The sequence below is a fragment of the Schistocerca serialis genome, chromosome 2 (assembly GCF_023864345.2).
Source record: "Schistocerca serialis cubense isolate TAMUIC-IGC-003099 chromosome 2, iqSchSeri2.2, whole genome shotgun sequence".
NCBI classification, from domain to species: Eukaryota; Metazoa; Arthropoda; class Insecta; order Orthoptera; family Acrididae; genus Schistocerca; species Schistocerca serialis.
In genome coordinates, this window is record NC_064639.1 from 1,151,522,142 (window position 1) to 1,151,549,881 (window position 27,740).

Here is a 27,740-nt window from a genome sequence, read left to right on the forward strand (position 1 = left end):
GTCTTGTCGGGCCTAGGGAGGGAATTCTCTAACCTAAAAAAAAACCATGTGCACTCCACACGTACTCTAATCATTACGCTAAAACAACAACACACACATTACGAGTAATCAAAGTGTGTTACCCGTTGCAGAACACCTTATCGTAGATATGTTACTCATTGAAATTTAATTATAACAAATTGTACCAAGAACAATGCGTTTTCGGTGGATCTTCCGTGTGTCGCTGCCTTCAAATAGCCTACTCTTATAATACGTAAGTTACAATAATTCTTTTGCCACGAATATGATGTTTCTCGTTACTTTATTGGAACGAATGACACAATTAACAACGAGTTTGCCAGTGATTCTGAATTTGCTGGTGCTCAGAAACGGCACATATACATATAAGCTTTAAATGAATGCCAATATGGCGCCTCACAACTCTGTACCGAAGGGAGACGGCGTGCGTGTGAAGTAGGTGGCGTTGTGCCATCTCATTGGATAACGCTCAGACGCACGCTCAGAATATCTGGCATGCCAGATATTGCTCTGCACGTTCGGTAAGACTCTTGAACGTGCTATTCCACGCTATGAAATCAGAAACTCGGCTCGCTCAACGTACGGATGCACGGTCCGTGTGCCGACGGCTTTAACTAGCTCTAAGTATAAGGGACTGATGGCGTCAGATGTTCAGTGCCATAGTGCGCAGAGCCTTTTGAACCATTTGTAAGTGCTACTCGTCGATGAGCAGACTGGCGCAGAAGAGTAAGTCATTGCGGACCGCATCGAACCAGTCTGAAAGTTCTCGGTCGAAAACTATTGCGCTGGTCAAAGATCGTATATTCTTCGATTTTCCATATACTGTTCTCGATTTTGGCGTAGTTAGCAATTTAGAATCATGGTGTTTTTGAGCAAGTGTTTTTTTTTTAATCAGCCATTGTGTATTATCTCCACAGATACAAAGATAATATGAAGACGCTGTCGGCTGTGTTCCGCGAGCACAAGGCGGACTCGCTGGAGCGGGCGGTGTGGTGGATCGAGTACGTGATCCGCCATAAGGGTGCCCCTCACCTGCGGAGCGCCGCTCTCGACCTGCACTGGTGGCAGCTGATGCTGCTCGACGTCGTCGCCTTCCTGCTGGTGGTCGCTGCCCTCACACTCTACGTCGTCTACTCCGTCTCACGGCGGATACTTTCCTTCTTCAAAGGCAGCAAACCGAACCAGAAACAGAAGAAACACTGATGTTCTCAAGACAACGTTTAAGCAGTCACTGAAGCTTACTACATTTCTCACCATTTCAAGACATTTGGAGAGTGGAATCGTTACATGCGTCATATGATAGGCATGTTGTTGTTGTGGTCTTCAGTCCTGAGACTGGGTTGCTGCAGCTCTCCTGTGCAAGCTTCATCTCCCACTACCTACTGCAACCTACATCCTTCTAAATCTGCTTAGCGTATTCATCTCTTGGTCTCCCTCTACGGCTTTTACCCTCCACGCTGCCCTCCAATACTAAATTGGTGATCCCTTGATGCCTCAGAACATGCCCTACCAACCCATCCCTTATTCTAGTCAATTTGTGCCACAAACTTCTTTTCTCTCCAATTCTATTCAATACCTCCTCTTTAGTTATGTGATCTACCCATCTAATCTTCAGCATTCTTCTGTAGCACCACATTTCGAAAGCTTCTATTCTCTTCTTGTCTAAACTATTTATCGTCCACGTTTCACTTCCATACATCGCTACACTCCATACAAATACTTTCAGAAGCGACTTCCTGACACTTAAATCTATACTCTATGTTAACAAATTTCTCTTCTTCAGAAACGCTTTCCTTGCCATTGCCAATCTACGTTTTATATCCTCTTTTCTTCGACCATCATCAGTTATTTTGCGCCCCAAATAGCAAAACTCATTTACTACTTTAAGCGTCTTATTTCCTTATCTAATTCCCGCAGCATCACCCGATTTAATTCGACTACATTCCTTTATCCTCGTTTTGCTTTTGTTGATGTTCATCTTATATCCTCCTTTCAACACACTGTTCATTCCGTTCAGCTATTTCAGGTCCTTTGCTGTCGCTGACAGGCATAGGCCTACTGATAAAGGACTATGAAATTTATGTAGCATTAAATTAAGACAGCGGTGGTGCAAAAATCAGACGCCAGTCGCAACTGGTAAAACAGTCTAGTCTTCAGTGTTTTTAGTAGCTCTCAAATCTGTACAATGTTGTAATATTCTTAACTTACTTCTATTTATTTATTTTTTTCTGGTAGAGTGTAAGTTGCTTCACTAGTCACCCAGTTCAAATGACAAAGGAAGTTGCTAAAAAGATCTCTGGTACAATTAACAGTTACTTTGTTACCAAACTGTACACGTTTTATAAACACACAACCTGTAAGACTCTGCATTAGAAGAAATTTCAGATCTTCACACAGTTAAGGTTCTGTTACAGCAATAATACAATACTTCTGAAAGATGATTGAATTACTTATACAACAGGAAGCTTTTTTTATAAAATAAATGAATTGAATACAGCCATTTTGTCAGATCTTTGCCTTACTTTCAGGTACCTATATGGAAAGAGATATACACACTTCTTGTCTATAGAATGGTACAATTTTTCTTTTTGTCCCTAACGAGACCTATATTCACCTTTATGAAGTACTTTTTTTCTAATCTATGTGATCAGTTCATAGGGAAAACAAAATATTTTATAAAATGAAGTTTTCACTCTACACCGGAGTGTGCGCTGATATGAAACTTCCTGGCAAGGTAGGAGACGAGGTACTAGCGGAATTACAGCTGTGAGGACGGGGTGTGAGTCGTCCTTGGGTAGCTCAGTTGGTAGAGCACTTGCCCGTGAAAGGCAAAGGTCTCGAGTTCGAGTCTCGGTCCGGCACACAGTTTTAATCTGCCAGGAAGTTTCAAAAAAATTTATATTTCAGTCCCTCAGTGAACTATTGTCATACTCGTGTAAACTGAATTTCTTTATTCTCTCGTGAAGACAGACATTTTGATTTGAGGGATGATATTACCTCTCAATAGACCTTTCATAAAAATTAATCGTTACAACGCTTCCACCCTGTACAAATATGTCTGACAATGTCCCGCACGTTATCGCGCTTTGGCGGCAAGGGGGCAGGCACCTGATGCTCGATTCTTACATGAGCTAGGAAAATGGGGTAAGGTTTTTGGTTTAGCCTGAACCAGAGGGCGTTTACACATCGAATCGAACACCTTTACTATAGCAGTGTTACAGTATATTAAGCAAGATTCGAGAGGCGAACTGGAGCTGGCGCCCAAACAAACTGTGCTAATAGATTAATATCTTTTACAAAAGACCTCAACTGGGCTGAAATCAATGCTCAGCTAATGGCTCCATTTGTATGTTCACTGTTCGGATTTTATGTGCAAATGCGTGCAAAAAAGCTCATTTTTGTGGAAGGTTTATGAAGTGCGCCGCTTCTGTACTTTGAAGTCATACGGTTCGGTTTTTCGCCGGCTCTCTGCTTTGTTATTGCTCGCGTAACAACTAATATATGAGATAAAATATGTTGCTACGAAAAGAGCCCTGAATTAATTTTTGGGGATGCTGTGCTGGGACCTTCTTTGGATCATTAATTTTCAACAAAACAGAATATATTATGTTCTTATTACTCTGGATCTGGCTTTCTATTGAAGGAACATTGATTCGTTACTCTAACTCGCTATAAAGTTCAACATATCTTCCTTACTTTACAGTTATTGAAAAGGTGCATGAAAGGGAAGCAGTGGTAGGGAAGGGAGTGAGACAGGGTTGTAGACTACCTCCGATGTTATTCAATCTGTATATTGAGCAAGCAGTAAAGGAAACAAAAGAAAAATTTGTAGTAGGAATTAAAATTTATGGAGAAGAAAAAAAAACTTTGTAGTTTGCCGATGACATTGTAATTCTGATAGGGATAGCAAACGACTTGGAAGGCAAGTTGAAGGGAATGGACAACGTCTTAAAAGGACGTTATAAGATGAACATCAACAAGGGTAAAACGAGGGTAATGGAATGTAGTCGAATTAAATCAGGTGATGCTGAGGGAATTGGATTAGGAAATGAGACACTTAAAATAATAAAATGTTTTGCTATTTAGGGAGCAAAATAACTGATGATGGTTGAAGTAGAGAGGATTTAAAATGTAGACTGGCAATGTCGAGGAAAGCTTTTCTGAAGAAGAGACATTTCTTAACATCGAGTATAGATTTAAGTGTCAGGAAGTCCTTTCTGAAAGTATTTGTATGGAAGTGAAACATGGACGATAAATGGTTTAGGCAAGAAGAGAATAGAAGCTTTCCAAATATTGTGTTACAGAAGCATGCTGAAGATTAGATGGGTAGATCACGCAACTAATGAGGAGGTGCTGAATAGAAATAGGGAGAAGAGGAATTTGTGGCTCAACTTGACTAGAAGAAGGGACCCGTTGGTAGGACGCGATCTGAAGCATCGATGGATCACCAATTTAGTATTGGCGGGCAGCGTGGAGGGTATAAATCGCAGAGGGAGACGAATACACTAAGCAGATTCAGTAGGGCGTAGGTTGACGTAGTTATTCGAAGCTTGTCCTGTTACAGAGGTTGCCCCTCAGTCAGCAAGATCCGGGCGGTCGCAGAGGGTGAGCTCCAACGTCAGACGCGTAATGAACACCCTTAGGGATATGGCTGCAAGGGATGGGAACAAAACCAATGTGCACTCCGGGGTGAGTCATTCCAGATGTGGAAACGGTCCTTCCGGATGCCATGAAGGGTACAGGGTGCACCCATCTGCAGGTGGTCGCTCATGTCGGCACCAATGATGTGTGTCGCTATGGATCGGAGGAAATCCTGTCTGGCTTCCGGCGGCTATCTGATTTGGTGAAGACTGCCAGTCTCGCTAGCGGGATGAAAGCAGAGCTCACCATCTGCAGCATCGTCGACAGGACTGACTGCGGACCTTTGGTACAGAGCCGAGTGGAGGGTCTGAATCAGAGGCTGAGACGGCTACGAAGTCTTTCGCGACGTATTTCCTGAGTAAAAATTTCTCGGTGTACGTGCCGCGTCAAACCAGGATAAATCTCCGAGCTTTCGACCACTACCTCCATGGTCGTCGTCAGGGCTAAAACTGACTGTCGTGAACTAGCGAGGTTCCCACTTTTATATCCAAAGGACGGCTTCTTATTGGCTGGAATACGTCAGCGATATGGCGCGTAGCGAAGTGGTGCCCTCTACTTCCATAGATGTAGTTGCTATCCCGCGTTGCTTGCAGCGCCATCCCTTAAATCAGGAGGTAAAGTGCGAGAAGTTTTTCTCAGCGATTTTTCTTTATCCAGTGCACTCTTCCAAGTGTTGCTAAGTGCATAGCCGTTGTCTCTATTAAAGTTATTATCGCTAAGCCTAATTTCGACTGCTTCCCGGATCACAGAGTCCCAGTAATTCGATGTGTGGGCTATTACTCTGGTTTCTTCAAATAAAATCTTATGCTTGTTAAGCAGGCTATGTTCAGCCACCGCTGATTTTTCCAAATACCTGTATTTCAGGTGACGCTGGTGCTCGATGCAGCGGTCGGCAACTGTTCTTACAGACTGGCCCACGTAATTCTTGCCGCATTCGCAAGGAATAGTATAAATTCCCGGCACTCTTAAGCCGAGACTATCTTTGACTGGTCTCAACATTTCCTTAATTTTCCTAGGTGGTCGGAAAACTGGTTTTATTCCTTGCCTCTTCAGGACTCTGGCTATCTTGCTCGTTGTAGCACCGCAAAAAGGAAGCCGCGCTAAGTGTTGGTCCTCTTCTTGTATGTGGCCGGCATCGTGTCTTACTTTCTTGGACAATACTGATTTAATTTCACCGGCAGAATAACCATTCCTCTTGAAAACAGTCGTCAAATGGTTGATCTCGGGACCGAGGTGGTCCTTGTCGGAAATAGTCCTGGCTCTGTGTACTAAAGTATTCAGCATAGCTCTCTTCTGAGACGGATGATGGAAGCTATGGCTATGCAGATATAAGTCTGTATGGGTTGGCTTCCTGTACACAGAATGGCCCAGTCGTCCATCCGGCTTTCGCTCTACCAACACATCTAAAAAAGGTAACTTCCCTTCCTTCTCTACCTCCAATGTAAATTTTATGTTTGGATGTACACCATTCAGATGTTCGACGAACTGCTGCAGCGTGTCGCTGCCGTGTGGCCAGATTAAAAAAGTATCGTCGACGTATCTGTAGAAGCATGATGGGCGGAGGTGTGCACTGCTCAAGGCTCGTTCTTCAAAGTCCTCCATGAAAAAATTCGCTATTGCTGGTGACAGTGGCGAACCCATCGCTGTTCCATCCGGGAAGCAGTCGAAATTAGGCTTAGCGATAATAACTTTAATAGAGACAACGGCTATGCACTTAGCAACACTTGGAAGAGTGCACTGGATAAAGAAAAATCGCTGAGAAAAACTTCTCGCACTTTACCTCCTGATTTAAGGGATGGCGCTGCAAGCAACGCGGGATAGCAACTACATCTATGGAAGTAGAGGGCACCACTTCGCTACGCGCCATATCGCTGACGTATTCCAGCCAATAAGAAGCCGTCCTTTGGATATAAAAGTGGGAACCTCGCTAGTTCACGACAGTCAGTTTTAGCCCTGACGACGACCATGGAGGTAGTGGTCGAAAGCTCGGAGATTTATCCTGGTTTGACGCGGCACGTACACCGAGAAATTTTTACTCAGGAAATACGTCGCGAAAGACTTCGTAGCCATATTAGTTTCCTCTACGGGGAGGACATAGCGCGCAGCGTTCGTCACCTGGAGAAGCTGCGCCTGAAACAGTCTCAGTTGCTGAGCAATCTGGCTTTTTTACAACGCTGTCGTGACAAGGAGGTAGTACCGAAGTTTGCAGTCGTCAAACACCACATCAGAAGCGCTGCAGTAAACAGAATTTTACGAAAGACCAGCCATGCTATTGTGAAGGAGAGGATACGTCATACCAGGTATGAACTAGACATGAACGCTCGCCTGTTATTTAGTTGCCATTTATTTCTGGCCGAAGTCCTCTCACCATTGGACTGGGAATGGGTGGATATGACTTTGGCGGCACACCAACGAGCCAATTTAAGCAGGACTACGGCGAAACAGGCCGATAAATTTGAGCGGCTTAACCGTGATCAAGGAACTACTGGGTCCAACGACATTCACCGCACTGTTATCAACTTCTCTGACAAGGAACTTGATGAAGCTACCATCTCGGCTCTCAGTAAAGGATTGAATTTTGCCCCAGCTCCACGTAAGTTACCGGTGGTTGAGATCATTAGTGGAGTGGAACAAGCAGTTCGTCATCTTCCTCAAGAAGCAGCGGATGACGTAAGGCTTGCTACTAGCCGGATTTTAGCGACATCCAAGCCGCCTAAGTCAAACATCAGCAGAGAGGAGAGACAAGGACTGAAATTGTTGCAGAAGGATGAAGATCTAGTTGTTTTACCTGCTGACAAGGGGAACGCCACGGTTATCCTCAATGCTACAGATTACCATAAGAAAGTTGGATTATTACTGGAGGACAGCACATACCGGGTTCTCAGACGGGATCCCACATCGGCGCTCAGCAGGAAGACAAGGGAGCTACTAAAAAACTCTGGCCTCTCCGACGAACTGGTGAAGAACTTACGGCCGAGAGCACCTAGGCCACCAAGACTGTACGGTTTGCCAAAGGTTCATAAGGAGAACGTCCCGTTGAGACCGATTGTCAGCGCTATTGGCTCTCCTACGTACAAGCTTGCAAAGCACTTAACTAAACTGTTGGCGCCTATAGTTGGTCACTGCCCACATCATATTAAAAATTCAAAAATGTTTGTTGATATCATAAAACAGATGAAGATAGGCCCAAGTGATATCATGGTCAGCCTCGACGTGGTTTCTCTGTTCACCAAAGTACCTGTGGATGACACATTACAATTGTTGTCTGCTCATTTCTCCTCAGAAATTTTGAAGATGTTCCGGCATACCTTGACGACCACTTATTTTTTATACAGTGGAAATTATTATGAAATGACGGATGGAACAGCCATGGGTTCGCCACTGTCACCAGCAATAGCGAATTTTTTCATGGAGGACTTTGAAGAACGAGCCTTGAGCAGTGCACACCTCCGCCCATCATGCTTCTACAGATACGTCGACGATACTTTTTTAATCTGGGCACACGGCAGCGACACGCTGCAGCAGTTCGTCGAACATCTGAATGGTGTACATCCAAACATAAAATTTACATTGGAGGTAGAGAAGGAAGGGAAGTTACCTTTTTTAGATGTGTTGGTAGAGCGAAAGCCGGATGGACGACTGGGCCATTCTGTGTACAGGAAGCCAACCCATACAGACTTATATCTGCATAGCCATAGCTTCCATCATCCGTCTCAGAAGAGAGCTATGCTGAATACTTTAGTACACAGAGCCAGGACTATTTCCGACAAGGACCACCTCGGTCCCGAGATCAACCATTTGCCGACTGTTTTCAAGAGGAATGGTTATTCTGCCGGTGAAATTAAATCAGTATTGTCCAAGAAAGTAAGACACGATGCCGGCCACATACAAGAAGAGGACCAACACTTAGCGCGGCTTCCTTTTTGCGGTGCTACAACGAGCAAGATAGCCAGAGTCCTGAAGAGGCAAGGAATAAAACCAGTTTTCCGACCACCTAGGAAAATTAAGGAAATGTTGAGACCAGTCAAAGATAGTCTCGGCTTAAGAGTGCCGGGAATTTATACTATTCCTTGCGAATGCGGCAAGAATTACGTGGGCCAGTCTGTAAGAACAGTTGCCGACCGCTGCATCGAGCACCAGCGTCACCTGAAATACAGGTATTTGGAAAAATCAGCGGTGGCTGAACATAGCCTGCTTAACAAGCATAAGATATTATTTGAAGAAACCAGAGTAATAGCCCACACATCGAATTACTGGGACTCTGTGATCCGGGAAGCAGTCGAAATTAGGCTTAGCGATAATAACTTTAATAGAGACAACGGCTATGCACTTAGCAACACTTGGAAGAGTGCACTGGATAAAGAAAAATCGCTGAGAAAAACTTCTCGCACTTTACCTCCTGATTTAAGGGATGGCGCTGCAAGCAACGCGGGATAGCAACTACATCTATGGAAGTAGAGGGCACCACTTCGCTACGCGCCATATCGCTGACGTATTCCAGCCAATAAGAAGCCGTCCTTTGGATATAAAAGTGGGAACCTCGCTAGTTCACGACAGTCAGTTTTAGCCCTGACGACGACCATGGAGGTAGTGGTCGAAAGCTCGGAGATTTATCCTGGTTTGACGCGGCACGTACACCGAGAAATTTTTACTCAGAGGCTGAGACGGTTCTGCGACCGTGTGGGCTGCAGATTCCTCGACTTGCGCCATAGGGTGGTGGGGTTTCGGGTTCCGCTGGATAGGTCAGGAGTCCACTACACACAGTAGGCGGCTACACGGGTAGCAGGTGCTGTGTGGCGTAGAATGGGCGGTTTCTTAGGTTAGATGGCCTTGGGCAAGTACAGAAAGGGCAACAGCCTCAAAGGGTGCGGGGTTAAGTCAGGACATGGGGGGCCAAGCAGAAATCGGTATTGTAATTGTAAACTGTCGAAGCTGCATTCGTAAAGTACCGGAACTTCAAGCGCTGATAGAAAGCACCGAAGCTGAAATCGTTATAGGTACGGAAAGCTGGCTGAAGCCAGAGATAAATTCTGCCGAAATTTTTACAAAGGCACAGACGGTGTTTAGAAAGGATAGATTGCATGGAACTGGTGGTGGCGTGTTTGTCGCTGTTAGTAGTAGTTTATCCTGTAGTGAAGTAGAAGTGGATAGTTCCTGTGAATTATTATAGGTGGAGGTTATACTCAACAACCGAGCTAGGTTAATAATTGGCTCCCTTTACCGACCTCCCGACTCAGTAGCATTAGTGGCAGAACAACTGAGAGAAAATCTGGAATACATTTCACATAAATTTCCTCAGCAAGTTACAGTCTTAGATGGAGATTTCAAGTTACCAGATATAGACTGGGATACTCAGATGTTTAGGACGGTGGTAGGAACAAAGCATCGAGTGACATTATGCTGAGTGCACTATCCGAAAATGACCTCGAGTAATTAAACAGACAACCGACTCGTGGAGATAACATCTTGGATCTACTGATAACAAACAGACCCGAACTTTTCGACTCACTAAGCGCAGAACTGGGAATCAGTGATCATAAGGCCGTTGCAGGATCCCTGAATATGGAAGTAAATAGGAATATAACAAAAGGGAGGAAGGTTTATCTGTTTAGCAAGAGTAATAGAAGACACATTTCAGACTATCTAACAGATCAAAATGAAAATTTCTGTTCCGACACTGACAATGTTGAGTGTTTATGGAAAAAGTTCAAGGCAATCGTAAAATGCGTTTTAGACAGGTACGTGCCGAGTAAAACTGTGAGACACGGGGAAAACCCACCGTGTTTCAACAACAAAGTTAGGAAACTACTGCGAAAGCAAACAGAGCTTCACTGCAAATCTAAACGCAGCCAAAACCTCTCAGAGAATCAGAAGCTAAACGATGTCTAAGTTAGCGTAAGGAGGGTTATGCGTGAAGCGTTCAGTGAATTCAAAAGTAAAATTCTATGTACCGACTCGACAGAAAATCGTAGGAAGTTCTGGTCTTACGTTAATCAGTAAGTGGATCGAAACAGCATATCCAGACACTCCGGGATGATGATGGCATTGAAACAGAGGATGACACGCATAAAGCACAAATACTAAACAATTTTTTCCAAAGCTGTTTCACAGACGAAGACCGCACTGCAGTTCCTTCTATAAATCCTCGCAGAAACGAAAAAATGGCTGACATCGAAATAAGTGTCCAAGGAATAGAAAAGCAACTGAAATCACTCAACTGACGGGATACCAATTCGATTCTACACAGAGTACGCAAAAGAACTTGCCCCCCTTCTAACAGCCGTGTACCGCAAGTCTCTAGAGGAGCGGAAGGTTCCAAATGATTGGAAAAGAGCACAGGTAGTCCCAGTCTTCAAGAAGTGTCGTCTAGCAGATGCGCAAAACTATAGGCCTATATTCTGAAATCGATCTGATGTAGAATTTTAGAACATGTTTTTTGCTCGTGTGTCATGTCATTTGTGGAAACCCAGAATCTACTCTGTAGGGATCAACATGGATTCCGGAAACAGCGATCGTGTGAGACCCAACTCGCTTTATTTGTTCATGAGACAGAAAATATTAGATACAGGCTCCCAGGTAGATGCTATTTTCCTTGACTTCCGGAAGGAATTCGATACAGTTCCACACTGTCGCCTGATAAACAAAGTAAGAGCCTGCGGAATATCAGACCAGCTGTGTGGCTGGATTGAAGAGTTTTTAGCCACCAGAACACAGCATGTTGTTATCAATGGAGAGACGTCTACAGACGTTAAAGTAACCTCTGGCGTGCCACAGGGGAGTGTTATGGGACCATTGCGTTTCACAATATATATAAATGACCTAGTAGATAGTGTCGGAAGTTCCATGCGGCTTTTCGCGAATGACGCTGTAGTATACAGTGAAGTTGCAGCATTAGAAAATTGCAGCGAAATGCAGGAAGATCTGCAGCAGATAGGCACTTGGTGCAGGGAGTGGCAACTGACCCTTATCATAGACAAATGGAATGTATTGCGAATACATAGAAAGAAGGATCCTTTTTTGTATGATTATATGATAGCGGAACAAACACTGGTAGCAGTTACTTCTGTAAAATATCTAGTAGTATGCGTACGGGACGAATTGAAGTGGAATGATCATATAAAATTAATTGCTGGTAAGGCGGGTGCCAGGTTGAGATTCATTGGGAGAGTCCTTAGAAAATGTAGTCCATCAACAAAGGATGTGGCTTACAAAACACTCGTTCGACCTATATTTGAGTATTGCTCATCAGTGTGGGATCCGTACCAGGTCGGATTGACAGAGAAGACAGAGAAGATCCAAAGAAGAGAGGTGCGTTTCGTCACAGGGTTATTTGATAAGCGTAATAGTGTTACGGAGATGTTTAGCAAACTCTAGTGGCAGACTCTGCAAAAGAGGAGCTCTGCATCGCGGTGTAGCTTGCTGTCCAGGTTTCGAGAGGGTACGTTTCTGGATGAGGTATACAATATATTGCTCCCCCCTACTTATACCTCCCGAGGAGATCACGAATGTAAAATTAGAGAGATTCGAGCGCGCACGGAGTCTTTCCGGCAGTCGTTCTTCCCGCGAACCATACTCGACTGGAACAGGAAAGGGAGGTAATGACAGTGGCACGTAAAGTGCCCTCCGCCACACACCGTTGGCTCGCTTGCGGAGTATAAATGTAGATGTAAAAAGCCTTTTCTGCGCGATAGCAATTGAGATGTTACCGAAGACAGTGCCGCCAAAGCAGAGTTGCTAAAAGCAGCCTTACGAAATGCCTTTACAAAAGAAGTCGAACTAAATGTTCCAGAGTTCGAATCGAGAACAGTTGCCAACATGAGTAACATGTCCGAAAGAACAGATACAATCTTATATATATATGTATATATAGTTAAGGCTCACCGGCCACTTGATCATCTTCTTCTTCTGTGCGAATGCACAAACAGTGCCCGAACTCTTACGGGAATCGGCAACGCGCCGCGAGTAATGAGTATAATGGGCGGGGCACTACGAATGTAGTGCGGGACAATACGTTGAGAATGTGGGTGTCGCAGTAGGCGTGCCAGAGATAAATCCCTGCAGTCGCGCTGTCCTCTGTGTCCTCGGTGGCTCAGATGGATAGAGCGTCTGCCATGTAAGCAGGAGATCCTGGGCTCGAGTCCCGGTCGGAGCACACATTTTCATCTGTTGCCGTTGTCGTATGTCAACGCCTGTAAGCAGCTAAGGGTGTTCATTTCATTGTAATTTCATTCTAACTAGCTGCATGGTCACCGATGGTGTCTGCCCTATCCGACATGTCCGAAAGAACAGATACCATCTTAGTATATATATCCTTACCTTATCGGCCGAGCTAATTTTCAACATTCGGCTGTAGCATCACATCTCAAATGCTTCGATTCTCTTCTATTCCGGTTTTCCTATAGCCTATGTTGCACTACCATACAATGCTCTACTCCAGACGTATATTCTCAGAAATTTCTTCCTCAAATTAAGACATATGTTCGTTGCTAGAAGATCTCTCTTGGACAGGAATTCATTTTTTTTTTTTTCCAGTGCCAATCTTCTTTGATGTCTTCTTGCTCCGTCCGTCATTGGTTATTTTGCTGCCTAGGTAGCAGTATTCTTTAACTTCATCTACTTCGTGACCACCAAGTGTTACGTTTCTCTCTGTTCACGTTTTTGCAACTTAGTTTCGTTTTCTGCGATTTACTCAATCCGTATTCATTAGTCATTAGATTGTTCATTCTATTCAGCAGATCATGTAATTCTCCTTCACTTTCTCTCAGGATAGCAATGTCATCAGCGAATCGCATCGTTGATATCTATCATCTTCAATTTTAATTCCACTCCTGAACCTTTCTTTTATTTCCATCATTGCTTCTTCGATGCACAGATTGAACAGTAGGGGGGAAATACTACATCCCTGTCTTACTTCCTTTTTTATCCCAACGCTTCGTTCTTGGTCGTCCATTCTTAGTATTCCCCCTTGGCTCTTAAGCAAGCTGTATATTACCCGTGGCCAGCCGGTGTGGCCAGGCGGTTCTAGGCGCTTCAGTCTGCAACCGCGTGACCGCTACGGTCGCAGGTTCGAATCCTGCCTCGGGCATGGATGTGTGTGATGTCCTTAGGTTAGTTAGGTTTAAGTAGTTCTAAGTTCTAGGGGACTGATGACCACAGATGTTAAGTCCCATAGTGCTCACAGCCATTATATTACCCGTCTCTCCCTACAGTTTACCCTATTTTTCTCAGAATTTTCAACATCTTGTACCATTTTACATTGTCAGCGCTTTTACAGGTCAACAAATCCTTTTGACGTGTCTATATATTTCTTCCGTCTTGCTTTCATTATCAGCCACAACTTCAGAATTACCTCTCTAGTGCCTTTTCCGATTATAAAGCCACACTGATCGTTATTAGCACATTCTCAATTTTCTTTTTCTTTTCGCTTTTTCTGTGTGTTATTCTAGTCAGCAAGTTGGATGAATGAGCTCTTGAGCTGATTGCGCGATAATTCTCGCACTTGTCAGCTCGTGTAGTCTTCGGAATTGTGCAGATGATATTTTTCCGAAAGTGAGATGGTATGTCGCCAGACTCATACATTCTACAAATAAACGTGAATAGTCGTATCGTTGCCACTTTCCCCAATGATTTTAAAAATTCTGAAGGAATGTTATCTATTAATTGTGCCTTATTCGATATTTAGTCCCCCAAAGCACCCTTAAATTCTGATTCTAATATACTGGATCCACTGTCTCTTCTAAATCGACCCCTGTTTCTTCCTCTATAACATCATACAAATCTTCCTCCTCATAGAGACCTTAAATGTACTCTTTCCACCTGTCGGCTCTTTCCTCTGCATTTAACAGAGGAATCCCGTTGCACTGTTAATGTTACCGCCCTTGCTTTGACTTTCCCATATGCCATGTCAGTCTTTACGACAATCATGTCTTATTAGATTTTTTCACATTTTTCATGTAGGCATTTCGTCTCAGCTGCCGAGGCTTTCCTATTTATTTCACTTGAAGTATTTCTTCTGTAACCAGTGGTTTCTTCTTATTTACCTTCTTTGTACCCATGTTTTTCTTTCCAGCTTCTGTGATTACCCTTTTTAGAGATTGTAACCTCCCCCTCACTTATCGACCTTAATGACAGTGAAAAATTAAACCGCGTGTACCTAATGGAAATTTGGGAAAAGCAATCGTCACCGAAGTTAATCTGTCGGTAAAGAGGGAGGAAAGGGTTACATCTAAATGAAAGGAAAAATGCAAATGAAACTGGTGGAAATTAATTTTGAAAAGGGGTAAAGTTAATGAAGAAAGTAAAGGTGCGGCCGTTACGTTAACAATTAACTAGCGGTAATTAGATATTTGAGATTTGGGGGAAATTACGGTCGCCAGTCCTAAGGACAATTACTATAGTAACTGAAAAGGAAAGGTAATTACACATATAATTAGCACTAGAAGCGTGGCAACTGAAGGTTGACACGTGTAGTGTGAAAACTGAAAGTTTGTCAGAAGTAATAAATTTCGCTACACTTAATTTAGCAAAAGAATTAATGAAACCGGAAAATCGAAAGTTAATTTAGTGACTGAAGTTAATAGTGAGCTTTCTTTCTGAAGCACATCGAAATACAGTTAGTCTTGGACTACCTCAACAATCATTTCTAAAGCTACTTGAATCTACGCAATTTAGAAAGAAAAGATTTAACTTTGAACTTGAATTAAACGATTCTGAACAATTAACAGTAGTAAAATTTAGTACGTACCAAGCTGATCTGCAGTCACAGGTAAGCTAAAATACGGTAACAAAACTCGCACTCTTAATTTGTGCTTGTGCAATCTAAATATTGTAGCCAGCTGAACTTTGAAATTAAAGCAGCGAAATCGAATGATGCTGGCGTTTGAATTTCAACGACACTCGGGCTCATTTCGGAAAAGGAAGGGACCCTGCTTGGCAATGCAATTGGGACAATGAGCAACAAAAGTTCATGCTAAGTTGCTGTAATTTTGCGAGGCAAATGGAACAATTTGAAAAGCTGAGGTCTGCGATACAGTTCTGAAACTTTACGTGCTTTTAGTCTTCCTTGTTGGTCGATTGAAGGTTTGAAGCCGTCGATCGAGGAGGTGGCGACAGTCACTCATTGTCGGCCGTCGCTGTTGCAGAAGCTGGATGTTGGCGCGCCTTCTTCTCGACACGGTCACCAGGCGAAACGGGCTCTTGATGTGCGCCAGCTAATGCTTCCCGTCCGCGACACCATGTCAGAAACTACGTATCATCGCGAGTCGAGCGCAATTACATGCTGCCAAACGCCGAAAGCGCGGCAACTCGCGGGAGCGTCACACAACACACCTGCTCCACTCGCTACTCCCGCCAGACTCTCTCTGCCCGCGCTCCACGCGGCAGAGTTAACACTACCAAAGATCCTACACACTTTGATTCTTCACACGACCCATCGATGTAATCGTTCGATAGCAGTTTTCCCTAGGCAAGACCCAGCGTAAAAATACAAATAATATTTACGAAACAAACCAATTATACATCGACATGAGTGCATAAATATATATATACAAACAGTAAAACAATTACAATATATAAAGAGACAGAAATGTCATATCTTGAGGTAACAAAACAAGGAAAAAAAATAATAGTACAATAGATGGAAATAGGAGGATATGCATTTCCGGCGTTACACGTGCCCCACATTGTCTGAGGATGTTCGTGTAACGTAAACAGACTCAGAAAATGTCCCAAAAAAAAGAAACAGCGGAAATGCATATGCTCAAAACATCAACAAAATTTAGCATTCGTCTAATTAATCATAAATCAATTTTTAGACCATAATAATTGAGTGGAGACACTCCTAACCTTATTCCACTCTGTCATCTTGCACAAAATAAAACAGGTTGACAACATATCAAAATTCATAGAAGATATAGAAAATGGTTTAGCTATTCCAAAATCGTCAAAATCCGTAACACTATCATGAAATGGAATACTATTTACAAAATTAATCAGAGTACATGGTCATAAAAACAGGTAGATCAAAATACGCAGATTAATTATTAATTACATAGAATACACATTTTATATAACCTTTTCGTAATTAATACGCTTGCCATGAGAGTCCACTTAATGCTAAACAAGAAAATAATATTCAGTAGATCGAAAAAAACATAAGTATTGAAAGCAGAATTCTTTCACACCATCTGTCCGGGAAGAAAAACAATTCCGCCTCCCGTACTCGCAAGTACAAAGAATGCCGACAGCGGCACAAGAGCCGACAGCGGCACCGCCTCGCCAGTATTGTTGCGCCCTCCTGTGCGGCACGCTTGATCTCACTCGCCTGTCTAACGGCATTTCCAGAACGTCCGTTTCACTGAATTCTTTCGGAAAAACTCACTCCCGAGTAATCTCAAGGAGTCCATTAACACTATCACAGTGGATAACTCAACACTGTCCATCATCACACATGTACAAGCCTGAAACTTAAAACAGCGTCTAAGTACATCGGCAATGACTAGTAAAACACATATTCATGGAATCTTACAGCTAGTTACAAAATCATATTTACATTGCTTAATCTACTGTGACTCAGCTGAAAACTTAAACTAGCAGCTTGGATTTTTAAATTGATTAATATTCAGTAACTCTTAAATCATTTAATCAACATAAATTACTTATTAATTACAACTTCTTTAATGACCTCTGGGTCAGGCAAAAGCATCGCCACATGGCACATCCTTAAATCTTACACTCTATATCTACATACTGTACAAATTACCCTATCTGTGGTACTAATCAATCCTTGGTTGGTACAATTTCAGGTCTACAATGTTTCGTATACCTAATAGCATTCCAGAGCTTGGATACTCTAAGCAATAAGCATTTGTGTGAGGTATACCAATGACTTTATATGGTCCATTATAAACAAACTTAAATTTAGTGATTTCATTGTCTATCTCGCTCGATTTCTCATGAGCTTTTACAAGTACTAAGTTTCCGATCGCAAACTTAGCAAAACGCGCTTTAGCGTCATGACGACGTATGCGAGCATCGGCTTTAAGCTTCATTACTTCTCGCAAACGATCTTTTTTCACACCAATACTAATGTCAATCCGTGGAGGGAATTTGATTATCTCTTCCAATTCACTTTCTACACTTTTGTCAATGCCGAGATTCCTCATGTTACGGCAGCTCAAACTCATTCCTACGTCAATGTCATCCGGCCAGTTAACAATGTGTATAGGCTGGTATTGCCTATGCACACCGTCTCCTGCCTCGTCAAAACCAACTACCATTGTTTTATCTAGTGACATACATGTCAAAGTTTTGCTTTCGCAGTTAATCACTGCACGGTACTTTAATAGCCAATCTAACCCGATAATTACTTCCGTAGTTAAGTCTGGCACGACGACAAACTCTTGTTCAAATCGTGCCCCACATATCTCGAAGTTGACAAAAATCTGTTTTGTGACCGGTTTACTGGCCTTCCCAGTAGCACCGATAATTTTCACTCCTGTTACTGGCATAACTACGATGCCAGGTCTGTCTTTCAGTAACTCAAATATTTTCCCAGATACAGCACTCAATTCTGCACCGGTGTCAATCAACACGTTTAGTTGTAGGTCGTGCATATTAACAGACACTACTATCTGTCTACACTTGTCCTCGACTGTTTCTTTGTTTTCCCACAGTAAATCCTCGTCTATATCCAGGTCATTCCAGAAAAAACCATCCGGCTTTGATCCTAAATCTGGTTTATCTGGCGGCTTTTTCAGCCTCTGTTCACATACAGTTTTAATTTCAACACGTCTGTCCTGAGGCTTAGTCTGTAGCTTCGCCTCCAATACCGAAACCTTTTCCTGTAACTCGTCAACTAGTGAGTGTTGCATTGCTATCAATTCACTAATTGTCACCTTCGTTGATTCCTCTTTAGTCAGATTGATCTCATCTGCCAATCTACCTGAAGAAATATGCCCAGTAGTATCTGCAATTACTTCCTCTAGATCTGCGCAACCCACACTGCTATCGTCTGACCGTATAATGTCAGCTCTAACCTCATACAAGCTGTAATCTATGTGCTTTTCTACCAATTGTGTCCGGCTATCACTAAAATTTTCGTAATCTTACTCCTTAATACTCTCGCAATGTTTAAACTGGAGGTTTGCGTCGGATGGGTCGGCTACTTCTACCACTATAACTTTCGGTAAAGTCTGCCGGTTAAGGCCAGAACTTTCCGTTACTACTTCAACATCTAACTCCTGCGGGTCGAAACACGACGAATCTTGCTCGTGCTCCCCCTTAACATCAACTATTTCTAGTAAAGTCTGCCGGTTAGGGCCAGAACTTTCCATCACTTCACAATCACTATCTTCCTGCGGGACGAGACGCGGCAAATCCTGCCCGCGCTCCCCATAAACACTTCTCCCGTACAGGCCCCTATAATCTCTTAGTTCGTCGTATAAGCGACCGAACTGCCTTAACCAGACCTCATCCCTCTCTGCATCCCCTCGCTCGATGACGGACGTTTTATCCGACATCTGATCTTCTTTCAACACTTGCGAATCATTCTTAAACTCAATCTCCAGTTCCGCTGTGGGTATTACAGCTGCCACTTTATAGTCGATTTCCGAAACACTACTTAAATCGTTCTCACTGACAGTGATTGTATTTTCTACTGCCGTGTCTGCAGCTGATCTACTACTTGTGGGCGCACTCCTTTCTCCTAATACTGGCACACTCTCCCGCCGTTGATTATTCCATACGGAATTTTCATAACGACGACACCTGGGTTTTCTCCTGTTATTGGGCCGCCAAAATTTCTCCACGCCTGGTCGGCCCCTCACCGGCGCGGCTAATGGTTTCCCTGTCTCGTCCCAGCAGATACGCTCCCCGGATACTGCTGAGGAGGCTGGTCACACCCTCTGGCGTTATTACTATTCTGCGCAGCCCGTATCACGCTAGTATGATACTGGTTTCCGTCATTCCTGTTATTATTTGCATTGTACCGATTGTCATTACGGCGCGAACCATTATTACTATTGCTGCCATGGTTGCGGTATGCATTATTCCCATGGTTATCGTTGTTGTGGTTGCTGTGGTACCCGTTGTTGTTACCACGGCCTCTACCACTGTCGCGATTATTGCGCCAATTGTCCTCGTCCTCCACTCTTTCCAGGAAATCATTTATTGTCCTGTAATTGCTTCCTACGTAGCGTTTTGTATCATCTGGAAGCTTCATGTAGAGTTCCCAGACTATTTCGGATTCCGTGCGGCGATCACGCAAATATTCCAACTTTCGGATCCAGCCCTCACAAAACTCCTTCATCAAGCCGCGCGAATTCGCATCGAAAGGCCTCGATACGACAAATTCGCGCCAGACACTTTGCTGTTTTTGCTCTGACCAGTATTCAGCCAGAAACAAATTTTTAAACTCGTCAAAAGTCAGGTTCGTAATGTTAAGGTTTAAGCCCCAACGCTTGGCATCACCAGCCAACACATCAATAACCGCATTAATTTTTCTCTCATTAGTCCATGATCTGGGTAAAACTCTTTCACAATTTTTAATGAAATCCGTCGCATGTATACCGCCTTTTTTCAAGGGGTCGAACCGCTCCTCTTTCGTCAACAATTCCGAACTATGTGCACAGATTGGCACATAGCTCTGTTTTTCGTCAAGTTTCTTTTCTAATTCCGACACTCTCGTAATTACTTGGAAAGTGGTTGACGCAAGCGTTTCTACTTCCTTTTCTTGTTCTTCGCAGGTATTAGCCTGCTTCGTCACTTTGGTATATACTTCGGATACTAAAACCTTTAAAGTTTCCACCTTCTTTTGGTCCTCTTTTTTCACTAATTGAATTTGTTCCGTCACCTTATTCTCGATGATCGGAGCAACTGATTCTCCTACACTTTTCTCTATTCTGCTAATTTCGGAATTAAAACGAGTATTTATGCTCGCAATTTCGGCCTGAACGCCTATCATTTCCTGTTTAAGATTACCGATTTCGGTATTAATTACAACAATATTTTCTTTGATTTTATCAACTTTTGTGTTAACAACTCCAACATTGTTGATAACAACGTTAATAGCTTTGTTCTGATTGTCTAGCATCCGTTCAAATTTTTCAGACTGAGCTTCTTGCTTGGCAGCCTGAGCTTTAATTTCTGCCGCATGAGTTTCTATCTTGCTAGACTGAGCCTTGATTTCGTTAATCAAAACATTCAATAAATCAGCTAAATTCCCGGAAACTACCGGTTTTACTTCCGTAGCGGCTTCCTCTTTAATTGTCCCCGCGTATTCGTCATCAAGGGGTTCAGATTTGATTTTCACTTCCGAAACATTTTCTAAAGTTTGGAATTGCATTTCTGCTCTTTGTTGCGTTTCGGCGGTCGCGTCTTTCACACTAGTCGCCTGCCCCTGAACAATGGGTACCGCGGTGCGCGTTTCCCACTGTTCGACCGATTGTTCCGTATCCAAGTCTACCAAATTTTGGTAATTGTTGCCTTCACTCATTCTAATAATTTTCAATATAAATAACAAATCTCAAATCTAATTAGGATTCCTCCCACTACTTAATCTCGCTGACGTAACTATCTGTTCGTAACCAATACTTTGTTACGACATTTGCACCAAACAAAATTCGTGTCCAGAACAACCTCAAATCTGAAGATTGTCCTGTCACCAGGTCGCCACGTGTAACCTCCCCCTCACTTATCGACCTTAATGACAGTGAAAAATTAAACCGCGTGTACCTAATGGAAATTTGGGAAAAGCAATCGTCACCGAAGTTAATCTGTCGGTAAAGAGGGAGGAAAGGGTTACATCTAAATGAAAGGAAAAATGCAAATGAAACTGGTGGAAATTAATTTTGAAAAGGGGTAAAGTTAATGAAGAAAGTAAATGTGCGGCCGTTACGTTAACAATTAACTAGCGGTAATTAGATATTTGAGATTTGGGGGAAATTACGGTCGCCAGTCCTAAGGACAATTACTATAGTAACTGAAAAGGAAAGGTAATTACACATATAATTAGTACTAGAAGCGTGGCAACTGAAGGTTGACACGTGTAGTGTGAAAACTGAAAGTTTGTCAGAAGTAATAAATTTCGCTACACTTAATTTAGCAAAAGAATTAATGAAACCGGAAAATCGAAAGTTAATTTAGTGACTGAAGTTAATAGTGAGCTTTCTTTCTGAAGCACATCGAAATACAGTTAGTCTTGGACTACCTCAACAATCATTTCTAAAGCTACTTGAATCTACGCAATTTAGAAAGAAAAGATTTAACTTTGAACTTGAATTAAACGATTCTGAACAATTAACAGTAGTAAAATTTAGTACGTACCAAGCTGATCTGCAGTCACAGGTAAGCTAAAATACGGTAACAAAACTCGCACTCTTAATTTGTGCTTGTGCAATCTAAATATTGTAGCCAGCTGAACTTTGAAATTAAAGCAGTGAAATCGAATGATGCTGGCGTTTGAATTTCAACGACACTCGGGCTCATTTCGGAAAAGGAAGGGACCCTGCTTGGCAATGCAATTGGGACAATGAGCAACAAAAGTTCATGCTAAGTTGCTGTAATTTTGCGAGGCAAATGGAACAATTTGAAAAGCTGAGGTCTGCGATACAGTTCTGAAACTTTACGTGCTTTTAGTCTTCCTTGTTGGTTGATTGAAGGTTTGAAGCCGTCGATCGAGGAGGTGGCGACAGTCACTCATTGTCGGCCGTCGCTGTTGCAGAAGCTGGATGTTGGCGCGCCTTCTTCTCGACACGGTCACCAGGCGAAACGGGCTCTTGATGTGCGCCAGCTAATGCTTCCCGTCCGCGACACCATGTCAGAAACTACGTATCATCGCGAGTCGAGCGCAATTACATGCTGCCAAACGCCGAAAGCGCGGCAACTCGCGGGAGCGTCACACAACACACCTGCTCCACTCGCTACTCCCGCCAGACTCTCTCTGCCCGCGCTCCACGCGGCAGAGTTAACACTACCAAAGATCCTACACACTTTGATTCTTCACACGACCCATCGATGTAATCGTTCGATAGCAGTTTTCCCTAGGCAAGACCCAGCGTAAAAATACAAATAATATTTACGAAACAAACCAATTATACATCGACATGAGTGCATAAATATATATATACAAACAGTAAAACAATTACAATATATAAAGAGACAGAAATGTCATATCTTGAGGTAACAAAACAAGGAAAAAAAATAATAGTACAATAGATGGAAATAGGAGGATATGCATTTCCGGCGTTACAAGATGTGTATTCCTCTCCAACTGTACTGCCAACTGAGCTATACCTTATTGCTGTATCTATAGCCTTAGAGAACATCAAGTTTGTCTCGTCATCCCTTAGTACCTCTGTATCCAACTTCTTTGCGTATTGGTAATTCCTGAGTAATCTCTTGAACTTGAGCCTTCTCTACATCATTATTACGTTTTGACCTGAGCCTGTACCTACTCCTGTTTACGCTTTACTGTCCAGTATCTGATTTCGGAATCTCTGTCTGACCATGATGTAATCTAACTGATATTTTACCGTATCGCTTGGTCTATTACGTTTTGACCTGAGTCTGTACCTACTCCTGTTTACGCCTTACTGTCCAGTATCTTATTTCGGAATCTCTGTCTGACCATGATGTAATCTAACTGATATTTTACCGTATCGCTTGGTCTATTACGTTTTGACCTGAGTCTGTACCTACTCCTGTTTACGCCTTACTGTCCAGTATCTGATTTCGGAATCTCTGTCTGACCATGATGTAATGTAACTGATATTTTACCGTATCGCTTGGTCTTTTACGTTTTGACCTAAGTCTGTACCTACTCCTGTTTACGCCTTACTGTCCAGTTTCTGATTTCGGAATCACTGTCTCACCATGAAGTAATCTAATTGAAATTTTACCGTATCGCTTGGTCTTTCCCAAGTATATCTATTTCTCTTCTGACTCTCAGTATTCGCTATCACTAGCTGGAATTTATTACAGAAGACAATTAGTCTTTCTCCTCTAGCATTCCTTGTGCCAAGACCATATTTTTCTGTAATCTGTTATTCTACTCCTTCTCCTACAACTGCATTCCAGGCACCCATAACTACTAGATATCCTCACATACTTTGTCTCTTATCGTCAGCTTGCGACGTCGCATGTATATCTGAACCATCGTTGTCCTATTTGTTTTGTCGCCGATTCTGACAAGAACAACCCTATCATTCAACTGTAACATTCTCTATGCCCTACCTTCCTATTCTTAACGAATTCTATTCCCGTTACATCAGTTTCTGCTGCTGTTGGTATTACACTGATCAGAAATCCTTGCCTTCTTTCTGTTTCACTTCACTGTCCCCTACTACATCCAGATTGACCCTTTGCATTTCCTTTTCCAGATTTTCCCTACGACATTCAAGCTCCTGACATTCAACGTCCCGACTCGTAGAACGTTATCCTTTCGTTGGCTATTCAATCTTCTTCTCAGGGTCACCTCCCCTTTGGCAGTCACCTTCCGGAAATGCGAATGTGGGACTATTCCGGGCTCTTTTGCCAATGGAGAGATCATCACCACACTTTTTCAAATACAGGCCACCTGTCCTGTCGATACACGTTATGTCCCTCTAATTCAGTAGTTTCCGTTTCCTTCTGCATCCTCATGCCACTGCTTCCGCTTTTAGGGGCAGTTTCCCACCCCAGGACAAAGGAGCTCTCTCAACCTCTGTCCGCTCCTACTCGCCCTCTTTGACAAGGCCATGACTTCTTACGTCGGAAGTCTTCGGCCGGGAACGCTGATTATTAATCAAAATTTAAGGGTGGAGCGTTTCGAACTCGGGCCCAAGGGCGTTTTGATTGTAATAGGAAATCGCTACCCCTAGACCATGAAATATCCAGGCGTACATTATCAGTTTTATTCCTTTACCCCAGGAAAGATAAGTAATACTGATATTAATGCCAGTCTGATGCAGGTATGTAGTGCCTGTTCCTTCTGACGTGTCCAAAAGAACAGGCACGACAATGCATGTCTATGTCAAAAAGGTGACGGTCACCAAAGGTCAATTCTCTCAGTGCGGATACACACCAAGCCCGAATTCTTGTGGGAATAACCTAACCTAACCTAACCAAGGCTAGGAATTGAGGTCATCTGTCAAAAGGTGGGTTGAAGAATAGACCGATAGAAACAGTCCACAAGAAGGCTATGAGAAGTGATCTACAAAATATTGATGTCGGCCCGTTGCTGAATATCATAGCATTTTATGAACTGAAACATAGTGAGACAGCTGAACAGAATTATCTCCATGCGCCAACCTACACCGATTCAGAACTCGCATATTTCTCCGATGACGGCAAGGAAAGCAGGACGCTGTAGTATTTGTACACTTTCAAAAAGCGCTTCGCTCGGTCCCTCGCAGACGCTTATTAACGATACTAAGACTACATCTGGTTTCCAATGAAATTTGTGTCTGTGCTGAGGATATCTCGATAAGGAGCACGCAGCATGGTATATTGCATGGAGAGTCCTTACAAGATGTGAAAATAACTTCAATGAGTAAGTGTTTTTGTAACATTACTGTTCATGTCGCCTGTTAAAGACATGGAAAACAATATTAATAGTAACCACCGACTTTCTACGCATTACATAGATGTTTCTAATGAAGTTCTAATGAAATTATTCCGGAAAAAGGCTGTCCAATTATTCAGTCAGATCTTGGTAGCCTTTCAGTGTTGTGCAAAGATTGATCACTTTCTTTAAATGTCCATAAATGTAAAGCTACTCCTTCCACAAAATGAAAAAACCTTCGTAACCTATTACTTCAATATTGACAAGTGACACCTTGAATTAGATAACTCATACCGGAATGTGATAATTTGTGTTGATGTGAAATTGAAAGATGACGAAGCCTCAGTCGTAGGTAATGCATATGCCGGCTTCGGTTCTTTGGTATGATACTAGGAAAATGCAGTTAGTTTTCAGTGAGGACTACTTACAAGTATTCGTGTGATCTGTTGTAGAATATAACTCAAGTGTGCGGAATCTATAGCAGATAATAATGTCAGGGGATACTGAGTGTACACAGAGTAGTACGAAGCGTCACAGATATATTCGACCTGTCTCCGAGATGCTGAAACCCGAACTGGATGTCGCTGGAATACCGACGGCAACTCTCTAGCAAAAACGTACTCAAACAATTTCAAAAACCAGTATAGACCGTATAACGTATTGCTCCAATAGGAACCACGAAGTATAGTCTGAAGTCATTTTCAAAATCTTTCTTCTTGCGCATCTTACGCGAATAGGATACAACTGAACCGTAATGCGTATACATGGTGGTCCAGTGATCCTGACCGGGCCAAATTTCTCATGAAAAAAGCGTCAAACAAAAAAAGTACAAAGAATGTAACTTGTCTAGCTTGAAGGGGGAAACCAGATGGCGCTATGGTTGGCCTGCTAGATGGCGCTGCCATAGATCAAACGGATATCAACTGCCTTTTTTAAAAATAGGAACCCCCATTTCTATTACATATTCGTGTAGTACGTAAAGAAATATGAATGTTTAAGTTGGGCAACTTTTTTCGCTTTGTGGTAGATGGCGCTGTAATACTCAGACATATGGCTCACAATTTTAGACGAACAGTTGGTAACAGGTAGGTTTTTTAAATTAAAATATAGAAGGTAGGTACGTTTGAACATTTTATTTCGGTTGTTCAAATGTGATAAATGTACCGTTGTGAACTTATCATTTCTGAGAACGCATGCTGTTACAGTGTGATTACCTGTAAATACCACATTAATGCAATAAATGCATAAAATGATGTCCGTCAACCTCAATGCATTTGGCAATACGTGTAACGACATTCCTCTCAACAGCGAGTAGTTCGCCTTCCTTAATGTTCGCACATGCACTGACAATGTGCTGACGCATGTTGTTAGCGGTGGATCACGATGGCAAATATCCTTCAACTTTCCCCACAGAAAGAAATCCGGGGACGTCAGATCCGGTGAACGTGCGGGCCATGGTATTGGTGCTTCGACGACCAATCCACTTGTCATGAAATATGCTATTCAATACCGCTTCAACCGCACGTGAGCTATGTGCAGGACATCCATCATGTTGGAAGTACATCGCCATTCTGTCATGCAGTGAACATCTTCTAGTAACATTGGTAGAACATTACGTAGGAAATCAGCATACATTGCACCATTTAGATTGCCATCGATAAAATGGGGGCCAATTATCCTTCCTCCCATAATGTATCCTTCCTCCCATAATGCCGCACCATACATTAACCCGCCAAGGACGCTGATGTTCCACTTGTCGCAGCCGTCGTGGATTTTCCGTTGCCCGATAGTGCATATGCCGGTTTACGTTACCGCTGTTGGTGAATGACACTTCGTCGGTAAATCGAACGTGTGCAAAAATCTGTCATCGTCCCGTAATTTCTCTTGTGCCCAGTGGCAGAGCTGTACACGAGGTTCAAAGTCGTCACCATGCAATTCCTGGTGCATAGAAATATGGTACGGGTGCAATCGTTGTTGATGTATTATTCACAACACCGACGTTTTTGAGAGTCCCGATCCTCGCGCAATTTGTCTGCTTCTGGGGTGCGGATCAGCCGCGACAGCAGCTAAAACACCTACTTGGGGATCATCATTTTTTGCAGGTCGTGGTGGACTTTCACATGTGGCTGAACACCTAACTATCCGCCGAACGGTCCGGACACTGGGATGATGTCGTCCAATAGCTACACATCAACACGATGTCGACCTTTTTCCGCAATTGGTAAACGGACCATTTTAACACGGGTAATGTATTACGAAGCAAATACCGTCCTCACTGGCGGAATGTTACGTGATACCACGTACTTAACCGTTTGTGACTATTACAGCGCCATGTATCACAAAGCGAAAAAGTGGTTCAACTAAAACATTCATATTTCTTTTCGTACTATACGAATATGTAATAAAAATGGGGGTTCCTATTTAAAAAACGCAGTTCATGTCCGTTTGACCTATGGCAGCACCATCTAGCGGGCCATCCATAGTCCCATCTGGTGTCCCCCTTCAAGCTAGACGAGATTCATTCTTTGTAGTTTTTTCGTTT

General features: G+C 42.9%; 1 protein-coding gene across 1 annotated transcript in view; it reads left to right on the top strand.

The window, feature by feature from the left end:
- Nucleotides 1-27,740, top strand: part of LOC126456680 (UDP-glucosyltransferase 2-like) — a 217,885-nt gene that overhangs the window by 43,400 nt on the left and 146,745 nt on the right. The gene's annotated exons all lie outside the window — the stretch shown is intronic.